At 40.1% G+C, this 12,500-nt stretch overlaps 1 pseudogene across 1 annotated transcript in view; it reads left to right on the top strand.

Annotated features, from left to right (window-relative positions):
* LOC308333079 (transcription factor COE3-like) overlaps positions 1-12,500 on the top strand; it is a 36,912-nt pseudogene that overhangs the window by 6,256 nt on the left and 18,156 nt on the right. Inside the window, exons 2-6 of the transcript XR_013966247.1 lie at positions 2,909-3,065; positions 4,586-4,649; positions 6,306-6,361; positions 7,305-7,378; positions 8,903-8,971. The product of XR_013966247.1 is annotated as a transcription factor COE3-like (transcript). The remainder of the gene's footprint in view (positions 1-2,908; positions 3,066-4,585; positions 4,650-6,305; positions 6,362-7,304; positions 7,379-8,902; positions 8,972-12,500) is intronic.

Below are 12,500 nucleotides of genomic sequence, written 5' to 3' on the forward strand. Positions count from 1 at the left end.
TTTTACTAACAGAAGTATTGTACTACACACTAAGGCTATTGTAGCCCTAACAGTTTTACTAACAGAAGTATTGTACTTGCTGTATTTAGCTTACTGTATGTATACAATGTGCAACAGCATTACAGCTGAGATGGTGTGTTGTTTATTATTTTTCTTTGTGACAGTAGAAGACAATAACCTTTTCACTCGTTCAGACTCCAGAGTTGTTTTTCCCGTGGATCTATTTTCTAAAGATAATTGTAGTTCAGCTTGCCTTGAATGATGTCATATCTGCAGTCTGCACTGTGTATACCTTTGACAATGAAGGGAAAATGTACATCGTAATAATATGTCTGTGAAGTTTCCCGAGGGCCAATTAAGGCTCCAGAAACAGTCAGCGGTGCTTTTTGGTGGATTCTATTTCTCCAAAACTCCAGTTCCAGTGCAGATATTCACAAAACGTGTCAAACTGCAAAAAATAATACTGTCCAAAAAACAAAACAAAGAACTCAACAATAATTCCACACTAAAAGGCTTTCTTACCTTTCTTTGTAGTTGTTACGTCCCCAACAAAGAGGTCCAGGTGTTATTTTGTGCAAAAGCTCCTCATTGGCTGTTTCCCCTACCATAAGCCCTAAATTAATTGCATTGAATTGAATGGGAATTGAATGGGGCTATGGGGTGTTGTGCTAATTCGCTTATTTCCATCGCTCAAAATTATAATATCTTTATATATATCCTCTCTTCATAATGTAAATAATATCCCAAGCAGCACACTTTACTACTTCTTTCGATGGAAATAAGCGAACTAGCATAACACCCCATAGCCCCCATTCAATGCAATGCAATTCATTGAGGGCTTATGGGAGGGGAAAATAGCCAATAAGGAGTTTTTGCACAAAAAAACACCTAGCTGGACCTCTTTGGTGGGGACGTAACAACTACAAAGAAAGGTAAGAAAGATAGGAAAGCATTCTAGCATGGAATTCTCCTTTAACGCACGACGTAGGAAAAATAACCAAACTGAACTAGGCTATGCCCATGACATAATGGGCTCTATAGCAGGTCTCTCACTGGGCTGTCAGCCTGACGCCCGCCCGAGCAGAACTGACTAGCTCTGCCTGCAGTCTCTCTTTATAGGAGAGGATCCTACCACCCACAGAGAAGCAATTAAACATACACACAGTTTATCTACAAGCTCACAGATATATCAGCTGAACCTGAATAAGTATATAACCCCAATACCTAGATGTTCTATTTTAGATGAATCATCATAATATGGGCTTACAGTACATTCATTTCCCCAGATAATAGACATATACTTTGATGAATTGACATTGTGAAACACCCCTACTCCTCACCAGTACTTGGCACCTTCCCCCCTCCCCTTCTTAAGCCGATTGGCTGAGCCGTGTTCTGGTTCAGCAGCTCAGTCAGATTCAGACAGAAGGAGTGCCAGCATTGGAGGAGGAGAGGCCATACAAACACTGAGGTTTACAATATGAACACAGAGGTTATTAAACTGAATGTTTTTCATTTCATTTGTACCTGTAAATGCATTCATCAACAGTATTGACATTATACTTATGATAGGACCTGTCTGCCCCACTATACCCACAGTCTGGGTGTGTGCAATGTCCTTAACCCATTCTGGGCGGGCAGCCATTTTAGTGTTAGTTATGCTTTAGCTATTGAAAAATAGTCAGATCTACAAGCTCGCGCTACGAGCTTGTAGGTCTGCTATGTGTGTGTGTGTGTGTGTGTGTGTGTGTGTGTGTGTGTGTGTAGGGCACGGGCTGGCCCGTGACAGTCATTTTACGTCATATTGGCTCTTTATTGTTAACGGCGTTTAACCCATTCTGACCGGGGCACCCATTTTGGTGTTGGCACTATGTTATGCTTTAGATATTGAAAAATAGCAGATCTACAAGCTCATATCGCGCCACCGAGTGGCGCGATACGAGCTTGTAGGTCTGCTATTTTTGAAAAATTCGAAGAACGACTGACATTTTTAGAATCTGATCTCAGGTCAGAATGGGTTAATGTTTGTGACGGCACCGTTTGTTTTACATCACCTGATGATCAGGTGATGTAAAACAAAGGGTTAAATAGGTCCTAATCTGATATGAGAGAAGGAGGCCCTGGAGAAGCTCAGACAATTTAGGCCCTTACTTTGTTTAAGGTTAATAATTATGTTAACACCTGGTGTTACTTTATAGAACCTTACATTTATGACATAATGATTCACGTACCTGTCTGTTTGTCTACCTGTCTGTCTCTCTGTCTACCTGTCTGTCTCTCTACATGTTTGTCGCTGTCTGTCTCTCTACCTGTCTGTCTCTCTACCTGTCTGTCTGTCTACCTGGCTGTCTGTCTACCTGTCTGTCTGTCTGTGTCTCTACCTGTCTTCCCCTCTACCTGTCTGTGTCTCTACCTGTCTGTGTCTCAACCTGTCTGTGTCTCTACCTGTCTGTGTACCTGTCTGTCTCTCTACCTGTCTGTCTCTCTACCTGTCTGTGTACCTGTCTGTCTGTCTGTGTACCTGTCTGTGTCTCTACCTGTCTGTCTGTCTACCTGTCTGTGTCTCTACCTGTCTGTGTCTCTACCTGTCTGTCTGTCTACCTGTCTGTGTCTCTACCTGTCTGTGTACCTGTCTGTCTCTCTACCTGTCTGTCTCTCTACCTGTCTGTGTACCTGTCTGTCTGTCTGTGTACCTGTCTGTGTCTCTACCTGTCTGTCTGTCTACCTGTCTGTGTCTCTACCTGTCTGTGTACCTGTCTGTGTCTCTACCTGTCTGTGTCTCTACCTGTCTGTCTGTCTGTGTCTCTACCTGTCTGTGTCTCTACCTGTCTGTGTACCTGTCTGTGTCTCTACCTGTCTGTCTGTCTGTGTCTCTACCCGTCTGTGTCTCTACCTGTCTGTGTCTCAGTGGCGTGGCCCTCTCCAGGGCCCACTATGAGAAACAGCCTCCCTCCAACCTCAGGAAGTCCAACTTCTTCCACTTCGTGTTGGCGCTTTACGACCGCCAGGGCCAGCCGGTGGAGATCGAACGCACCGCCTACATCGACTTTGTGGAGAAGGAGAAGGTACGTGCACGCACACACACACACACACACACACACACGCACACAGTCACACGCACGCACACACACACGCACTGTGGTTGTTCCGTGGATCCGTGGATCTAAAAATGTTCTTCTTGTCCTTGGACGATGCAAAAACGCTAATCCACGCCTTTGTTTTTTCTCGGCTTGATTACTGCAATGCACTTTTTTCAGGACTGCCTAAGAAAACAACTGACAGATTACAACTTGTCTAGAACTAAGATGAGAGAATATATTACTCCAGTTTTGGCATCACTGCACTGGCTTCCGGTTGTTTTTAGGATTGATTTTAAAATTATTTTACTTGTCTATAAAGCTCTCAATGGTCTCACACCTTCCTACCTACATGACTGCCTGCCTAAATATGTCCCAAACCGCCCCCTAAGGTCTTCCACTGCTGGCCTGCTCGCTTTGCCAAAAAAAATGGCAACTAAAAAATTCGGGGAAGCAGCTTTTTGCTTCTACGGGCCGACGGCATGGAACAAACTCCCACTGTACCTTCGACAGGCAGCCTCTGTAGACATGTTTAAAGCTCAGCTCAAGACCCACTTCTACAACATTGCTTTTAATTGATCTTTTTCCTCACTGTATTGCATTACTGCTTGTTTTTTAATGTTGTTGCCTTGCTTTTATTTTATTCTCCATTTTTCTGTAAAGCACTTTGAGCTGCATTTCATGTCATGAAAGGTGCTATACAAATAAAGTTTTATTATTATTATTATTATCCTGACAGTTTTCTGAAAAAGCTTATGTTTCTATGTCAGAAAAATAGCAGACCTACAAGCTCGTAGCGCGCCACTCGGTGGCGCGCTACGAGCTTGTAGATCTGCTATTTTTCAATAGCTAAAGCATAACATAATGCTAACACCAAAAATGGGTTACAATTTACAATTTAGGCATTTAGCAGACAGTCACACGCACGCACTGGTGGACCAAATGACTGGTTACAGTATTTAATGTTCTATGGCTTCAATAAGCTTTTATTAAACAATAATATGTTTATAGTTTTATATACCTAGTGGAGCTAATGATGTTACAACAGATTAACATAATATATATATATATATATATATATATATATAGTTGAGCTAATGATGGTTATGATATTTTATAATGATTATGTTTATATTATATTAGAATTATGTTGTAATATTTTATATTTATAAATATATTATGTTAGCGCCCCTCACTTCACACAGGTGTATTTTTGAGTATATAAAAATGACAATGAAATATGTTTATTTCTTTTTGAGTCATTTGATACTAAAAAATGTTTAAAAAAAATCACACCCGTGTGAAGTAAGTGGTGCAACTGTATAATATTAGAATGATGTTACAACAGATTAACATAATATATATATATATATATATATATATATATATATATATATATATATATATATTTATATAGCTAATGATGGTTATGATATTTTATAATGATGGTTATGTTTATATTATAATATTAGAATGATGTCATAATATTTTATATTCTTTGTTCTCAGGAACCAAGCGGTGAAAAGACCAACAATGGAATCCATTATAAACTACAGCTTCTCTACAGCAACGGTAGGTTTGTAGATCTGTTTATATCTGCTGGACCTATATATCTATTTCTCTGGACTTAAACGCTACACACACACCAACAGGGCCGGATCTACCATATGGGAACTTTGGGCACGTGCCCAGGGGCCCTCAGAGGTGTTAATCCGGCCCTGCACACCAAATACTGTACCGTCACATTGCTGCTCTGAGTCTCAGGGCAGCATTAAACGCTATACATAGAAACCGCCTGTCGTCATTTGCACCCATTCTGACCTGAGATCAGATTCTAACGCACAGAAGAATGGTGGTTCTTTAACGCATTTTGACCTGAGATCAGATTCTAAAAAATTTCTTAAATCATTACAGTTAAAAAAAAAATAGCAGACCTGCAAGCTCGTAGCGCGCCACTCGGTGGCGCGCTACGAGCTTGTAGATCTGCTATTTTACAATAGCTAAAGCACGACATGATGCTAACACCAAAATGATTGATTGATTGAATGAATTAAATATTTATTAACAGTTTGCAGAATTACAGTACATTTCAAGCACAAACTCAATACAAAAGACTGTTAACTGTGAGTGGACAACCCCAATTAGGCGTTACACATGTTTACAACAGCTATAGGGTCCACCATGTTCAATTCATCAAAAACATTTAGAGACGTACAAATAGACACTTCTATATATAGTCAAAGAACAGAACAGGAATTCATCATAAAGGAAGCAAAAAGGGAAAAGAAACATTATACAGTGCACTTTAACCCATTCTGAACGGGAACCTGCATTTTGGGTGTTAGCATTACGTTGTGCTTTAGCTATTGGAAAATAGCAGATCTACAAGCTCATAGCGCGCCACCGAGTGGCGCGCTACGAGCTTGTAGGTCTGCTCTTTTTGAAAAATCGAAGAACGACTGACATTTTTATAGAATCTGATCTCAGGTCAGAATGGGTTAATCAGACCAGTGTGTGTCCCAGTGGAAACCTCGTATGAATCTGATCTCAGGTCAGAATGGGTTAAAGGAAAGTAAATATAAACGACATGACATTGAGCCTGTGGACAATGTGTTTCTTTGACCTGCGTACATCCAGAGTCCCTCTAGGGGGCATCAGTGGGTTTGTTGGCTGGACGGTAGAAATGTTTGGAACCAACAAAGAGCCACAACAATCAGTACATAAATACAGTATATACAGTATTTATATATATATATATATATATATATATATATATATATATATATATATATATATATATATATATATATATATATATATATATACTGTATATACAGTACAACAATCAGGATTTAGAATTCATTGTTTTTTTAGAATCATCCTCAAGGTATTAAGTAACCCATTCTGACCTGAGATCAGATTCTAAAAATGTTCTTCTACAACCTGACAGTTTTCTGCAGAAAAAGCCTATGTTTCTATGTCAGTCGTTCTTCGATTTTTCAAAAATAGCAGACCTACAAGCTCGTAGCGCGCCACTCGGTGGTGCGCTACGAGCTTGTAGAGCTGCTATTTTTCAATAGCTAAAGCATAACGTAATGCTATAACACAATGGGTTAACGTTATACCCTGGAAGGTTGGGGTTCTATTTGAACCATCAGGATGGTCTGTGCTTCTCAGAGGTCTAAATAAACACCATTAAGGGTTCTATTTTAACTCTTTGTGTTTCAGGAGTCAGAACGGAACAAGATCTGTACGTCAGACTGATCGACTCCATGACCAAACAGGTGCGCACACACACACACACACACACACACACACACACACACACACACACGCACACACACACACACACACACGCACACGCACGCACGCACGCACGCACGCACGCAACCTCAACCTATAAAGTGTTTACTTAAAGGAGAATTCCATGCTAGAATGCTTTCTTATCTTTCTTACCTTTCTTTGTCGTTGTTACGTCCCCACCAAAGAGGTCCAGGTGTTTTTTTTGTGCAAAAGCTCCTTATTGGCTATTTTCCCCTCCCATAAGCCCTCAATGAATTGCATTGCATTGAATGGGAATTGAATGGGGGCTATGGGGTGTTGTGCTAGTTCGCTTATTTCCATCGAAAGAAGTAGTAAAGTGTGCCGCTTGGGATATTATTTACATTATGAAGAGAGGATATGTACAAAGAAATTATAATTTTGAGCGATGGAAATAAGCGAATTAGCACAACACCCCATAGCCCCATTCAATTCAATGCAATTCATTGAGGGCTTATGGTAAGGGAAACAGCCAATCAGGAGTTTTTGCACAAAAGAACACCTGGACCTCTTTGGTGGGGACGTAACAACTACAAAGAAAGGTAAGAAAGCCTTCTAGTATGGAATTCTCCTTTAATGTTACTGTGTTTAATATTTAATAATTACTAATTTCAGGCCATCATATATGAAGTGTTATTGTTACTGCGTTCAATGTTTAATATTTAATAATCGTAGGCTATCATGTATGACGTGTTTAATGTTTAATATTTAATCATTGTAGGCCAACATTTATGACGTGTTTAATATTTAATATTTAATACTTTTAGGCCATCATATATGAAGTGTTATTGTTACTGTCTTTAATGTTTAATATTTAATAATTGTAGGCCATCATATATTAAGTGTTATTGTAATTGTAGGCCATCATGAATGACGTGTTTAATGTTTAATATTTAATAATTTTAGGCCATCATGTATGAAGGACAAGACAAGAATCCAGAGATGTGTCGAGTTCTGTTGACTCACGAGATCATGTGCAGGTATTAATATATTTATGTAAATGTTATAATAATTTAAAAAAATAAAAAGATTCCTGTTGATTTTACTATTTGAAGATCTGGATCCGGATCCACGGATCCAGTCCGGGTTTTCTTCCCACTAAAATGGACAAATCAACAGGAAGATAACATTTTTATGAAAAAATAAAACTACATGAATTTTGGTGATGCTCTACATTGTCTGAATCAACATTGTTTGTGTTTGTTTACGTACTAAAAGAGTGACTTTGAGAGCTGTTTTAGCTACAATGTAAGTCAATGAGGAGCATATTTTGAATTATCAATTTCTAATCATTGGAGCAGTTATTTTTTATTTCTTGTCCACATTTGGAGTTGCATCATTGCAAAAGTAACTACACAACCCTTACCCTTTAAACTCCATTAAGAATAAAGAGACAATATGACGTACGTTTTCCCTTCATTTTTAAAACATTAAACCTGTGTTTAGGAGGGGCTAGCGCCCTCAAAAATGCCCTCAGAAAGAGAGAGAGAGAGAGAGACGAACAGCCCAGAAGATAATTTCCCACAGACGTTTCATGCTGTATTTACAGTATGTGAAGACCTGTAAGCCTCAGACAAAGACCACTGGGCTGACACATTATGACAATAAACTATATATTTACTGTATTTATGTGAAGACCTGTAAGCCTCAGACAAAGACCACTGGGCTGACACATTATGACAATAAACAATATATTTACTGTATTTATGTGAAGACCACTGAGCTGACACATTATGACAATAAACTATATATTTACTGTATTTATGTGAAGACCTGTAAGCCTCAGACAAAGACCACTGGGCTGACACATTATGACAATAAACTATATATTTACTGTATTTATGTGAAGACCTGTAAGCCTCAGACACAGACCACTGAGCTGACACATTATGACAATAAACAATATATTTACTGTATTTATGTAAAGACCACTGAGCTGACACATTATGACAATAAACTATATATTTACTGTATTTATGTGAAGACCTGTAAGCCTCAGACAAAGACCACTGACCTGACACAATATGACAATAAACAATATATTTGTTACTCTGAGGGAAATCATCCAATCCACTAAAGCAACTCAAAGCAAGGTTGGATTCCAACCACGTGACATTAATTGGGCACATTTTCTGGAGGCGCTACCCACACGTTTATCTGTGTTGCTCGTTCCACGAACACCCGATCCCTACAATCTATACGTAGTTGTAAAGGTGACTAATCAACGATTAAAATGATATAAAACACAATTATTATTAATCCGAGTATATATTATCAAAGTGCAGAAATCATGGACCAAAGTTAAGTTTCCGAAGTTTTGTTTGCTGAGTTTACATTTACATTTACATCATAACATGATGCATGCGCACGCACGCACGCGCACACACACACGCACGCACGCACGCACGCAAGCACGCACGCACGCACGCACGCACGCACGCACGCACACAAAAGGGTATTTTATTTTATTGTGACGTAATTGTGCTGTGTATTTTATTTTGAAGTCGTTGCTGTGATAAGAAGAGTTGTGGGAACAGAAACGAGACTCCTTCAGACCCCGTCATCATCGACAGGTACCTGTCAATCACTCTGTGTGTGTGTGTGTGTGTGTGTGTGTGTGTGTGTGTGTGTGTGTGTGTGTGTGTGTGTGTGTGTGTGTGTGTGTGCGCGCAAGCCAAAATTATCTTCAGTTCAACACGATTTCATGAGGGGAGGGGAGGGGAGGGAGGGGAGGGGAGGGGAGAATGGCTATTGAATGTAAATAAGATATTTCTGTCAACATGAAGCAGTTTATCATGTTTATGATTGATGTTTATACAACCTCTATTACAGACAGACAGACAGACAGACAGACAGACAGGGGGTCTGTGTGTGTGTGTGTGTGTGTGTGTGTGTGTGTGTGTGTGTGTGTGTGTGTGTGAAGGACTTTTCATCTCGTTAAAACACATAGAGCTAATTATCTTGTTACAGTAATTAGAACCTCCCCCATACGTCTGTCTGTCTGTCTGTCTGTCTGTCTGTCTGTCTGTCTGTCTGTCTGTCTGTCTGTCTGCATTTCTGCGTGTGTGCGCGCGCGCACACACACACAACACACACGAACACGCATTCACACAAATTACATGTTTGTTTTGTTTTGTTTTGTTTTGTTTTGTTTTTGTTTTGTTTTGTTTTGTTTTGTTGTGTTTTGTATTTGTTTTGTTTTGTTTTGTGTTTTGTTTAGTTTAGTTTTGTGTTGTTTTTGTGTTGTTTTGTGTTTGTTATAGTTTTTGTGTTGTTTAGTTTTGTGTTGTTTTTGTGTGTTTTGTGTTGTTTAGTTTTGTGTTGTTTAGTTTTAGTGTTGTTTTGTGTTGTTTTGTGTTGTTTTGTGTTGTTTAGTTTTGTGTTTGTTTAGTTTTGTGTTGTTTAGTTTTGTGTTTGTTTAGTTTTGTGTTGTTTAGTTTTGTGTTGTTTTGTTTGGGGGTCGTTAAGGACGTGTTTTCTTCTTGTTCTAACGAGGAGCTCGTTAACGAGCTGTCTGTCTGTAAGTTTGATCGAGAGGGAGAGGAGAGGAGAGGAGAGAGGAGAGGAGAGGAGAGGAGAGGAGAGGAGAGGAGAGAGAGGAGGGGAGAGGAGAGGAGGGAGGGGAGAGGAGAGAGAGAGAGGAGAGGAGAGGAGAGGGGAGAGGAGAGGAGGGAGAGGGAGAGGAGAGGAGGGGGAGAGGAGAGAGAGACTCTTACTGTGAGAGGACACCTAATTATGAGTTATAATCAAATTACCTTAAAAAGGTCTGAATGCCTCTCTCTCTCTTTCTCTCTATGTGTGTACACACACACACACACACACACACACACACACACACACACACACACACACACACACACACACACACACACACACACACACACACACACACACACACACACACACTGTTCCTCTCCCCTCCCCTCCCCTCCCCTCCCCTCCCCTCCCCTCCCCTCCCCTCCCCTCCCCTCTCCCCTCTCCTCTCCTCTCCTCTCCTCTCCTCTCCTCTCCTCTCCTCTCCCTTCCCTCCTCTCCTCTCCTCTCCTCTCCTCTCCTCTCCTCTCCTCTCCTCTCCTCTCCTCTCCTCTCCTCTCCTCTCCTCTCCTCTCTCATAGTATTCAGTCTTTGACATTTCTCAGTGTTTGGTCGCAGCACACACAGATAACACATTCATAAACAAGTGAATGTCAGCTGTCAATCACTCTCTCTCTCTCTCTCACGCACGCCTCCTTGCATGGCTACTGATCTGAATAGCAATATGTCTGTCTGTCTGTCTGTCTGTCTGTCTGTATTGTCATTTTCAAATAATTCTCAGATTTTTTTCTTGTGCTAATGTCTAGTGTTTGTGTGTGTACATGTGTGTGTGTGTGTGTGTGTGTGTGTGTGCGCGTGTCCATGTGCATGTGTGCGTTGTGCGTGCGCCCGTTGAAGACGTATTTATATTGTGTGGTTCTGCGTTCCCTTTGGGTGTTTTTCAACAATCTGATTGGTTACCAGCTTGTGTGAGTATAGACCTGCATTGTTATTGGTTGACTGAGTGGTGTATGTGAGCAGACCTGCCTTGTTATTGGTTGACTGAGTGGTGTATATTAATGTGAGTGGCTAACTATGCAGGTAGACCTGGCTGGTGATTGGCCGCTGTGGACGTGTGTGCGTGCGTGCGTGCGTGCGTGCACCCATTTAGAGACATGGAGTGTGCCTCTTTAGGGACATTGATGATGGTGATTTAGAATCTACCGTTATGTTACGTTAATAATGATTACCAACTTTACTTGAATTATGGAAACTTGAATTTGGAAACGTTTGATCATTATCCCATTCTGACCTGAGATCAGATTCATACGAGGTTTCCACTGGACACACACTGGTCTGATGAACCCATTCTGACCTGAGATCAGATTCTAAAAATGTCAGTCGTTCTTAGAATTTTTCAAAAATAGCAGACCTACAAGCTCGTAGCGCGCCACTCGGTGGCGCGATACGAGCTTGTAGATCTGCTATTTTTCAATAGGTAAAGCATAACATGATGCTAACACCAAAATGGGTGCCCGGTCAGAATGGGTTATTGGAATACAAAATGCATGATTTTGGTGATGACATCATAGACCCAGACAATCACATAATCACTAATGCTGTACTGAGTATCATACTGACGAGCAATTCAAAAAATGTCAAAACAGAGATTTTCCTTTTTCAATAATTCACTTCAATAGCAGGAGTCTATATTGAAAAAAAAAAAACATAAAGAAATTGAGAATTATCTGAGTCTAATCTAATGAATTCAGCGTAATAGCAGTTTTCCGGAACCTGGTTATAGGAAAAGGAAAAGGTTATATAATGTGTTTAACCCATTCTGGCCGGGAACCCATTTCGGTGTTAGCATCATGTTATGCTTTAGCTATTGAAAAATAGCAGATCTACAAGCTCATAGCGCGCCACCGAGTGGCGCGCTACGAGATCTGGGGGAGTTATAGAGCTATATGTAGATGTAGCTCTATAGCATAATAATCATATCAATATCATAATATTTGATATATCTATAGGATGCAACATCATCCCATCAATGTCAACCACCATGGATGGAATTATATGGAATGCATAACCATAAAGATAATCATACGCTGTGTGTACAGAATAATAATAATGTGTGTTTAATAGTGTGTACAGAACACCTGGATCTTGTCTATAGACACATTTAACCCATTGTGATGTGAGATCAGATTCTAAAAAAAGGTTCTTCTACATCCTGACAGTTTTCTGAAAAAGCTGTTGTTTCAAGCTATGAGCTTGTAGGTCTGCTATTTTTGAAAAATCGAAGAACGACTGACATTTTTAGAATCTGATCTCGGGTCAGAATGGGTTATAATCAGACCAGTGTGTGTCCAGTGGAAACCCTCGTATGAATCTGATCTCAGGTCAGAATGGGTTAAAGAAAGAAATTATAAATCACGCCGATTATACTGTATGCACCAACACATCCACTTTCTATTCAGTCACATATCCTAAAAGTACATGATCTCGTAGACTTCACAACAGCAGTTATTATATAAATAATGTACAAAGCACATAACTTCCGGGCTGTATGCAGGACCTAGCCTGAGC

This window comes from Protomyctophum bolini (genome assembly GCF_963924005.1).
Source record: "Protomyctophum bolini genome assembly, chromosome: 18".
Taxonomy (NCBI): domain Eukaryota; kingdom Metazoa; phylum Chordata; class Actinopteri; order Myctophiformes; family Myctophidae; genus Protomyctophum; species Protomyctophum bolini.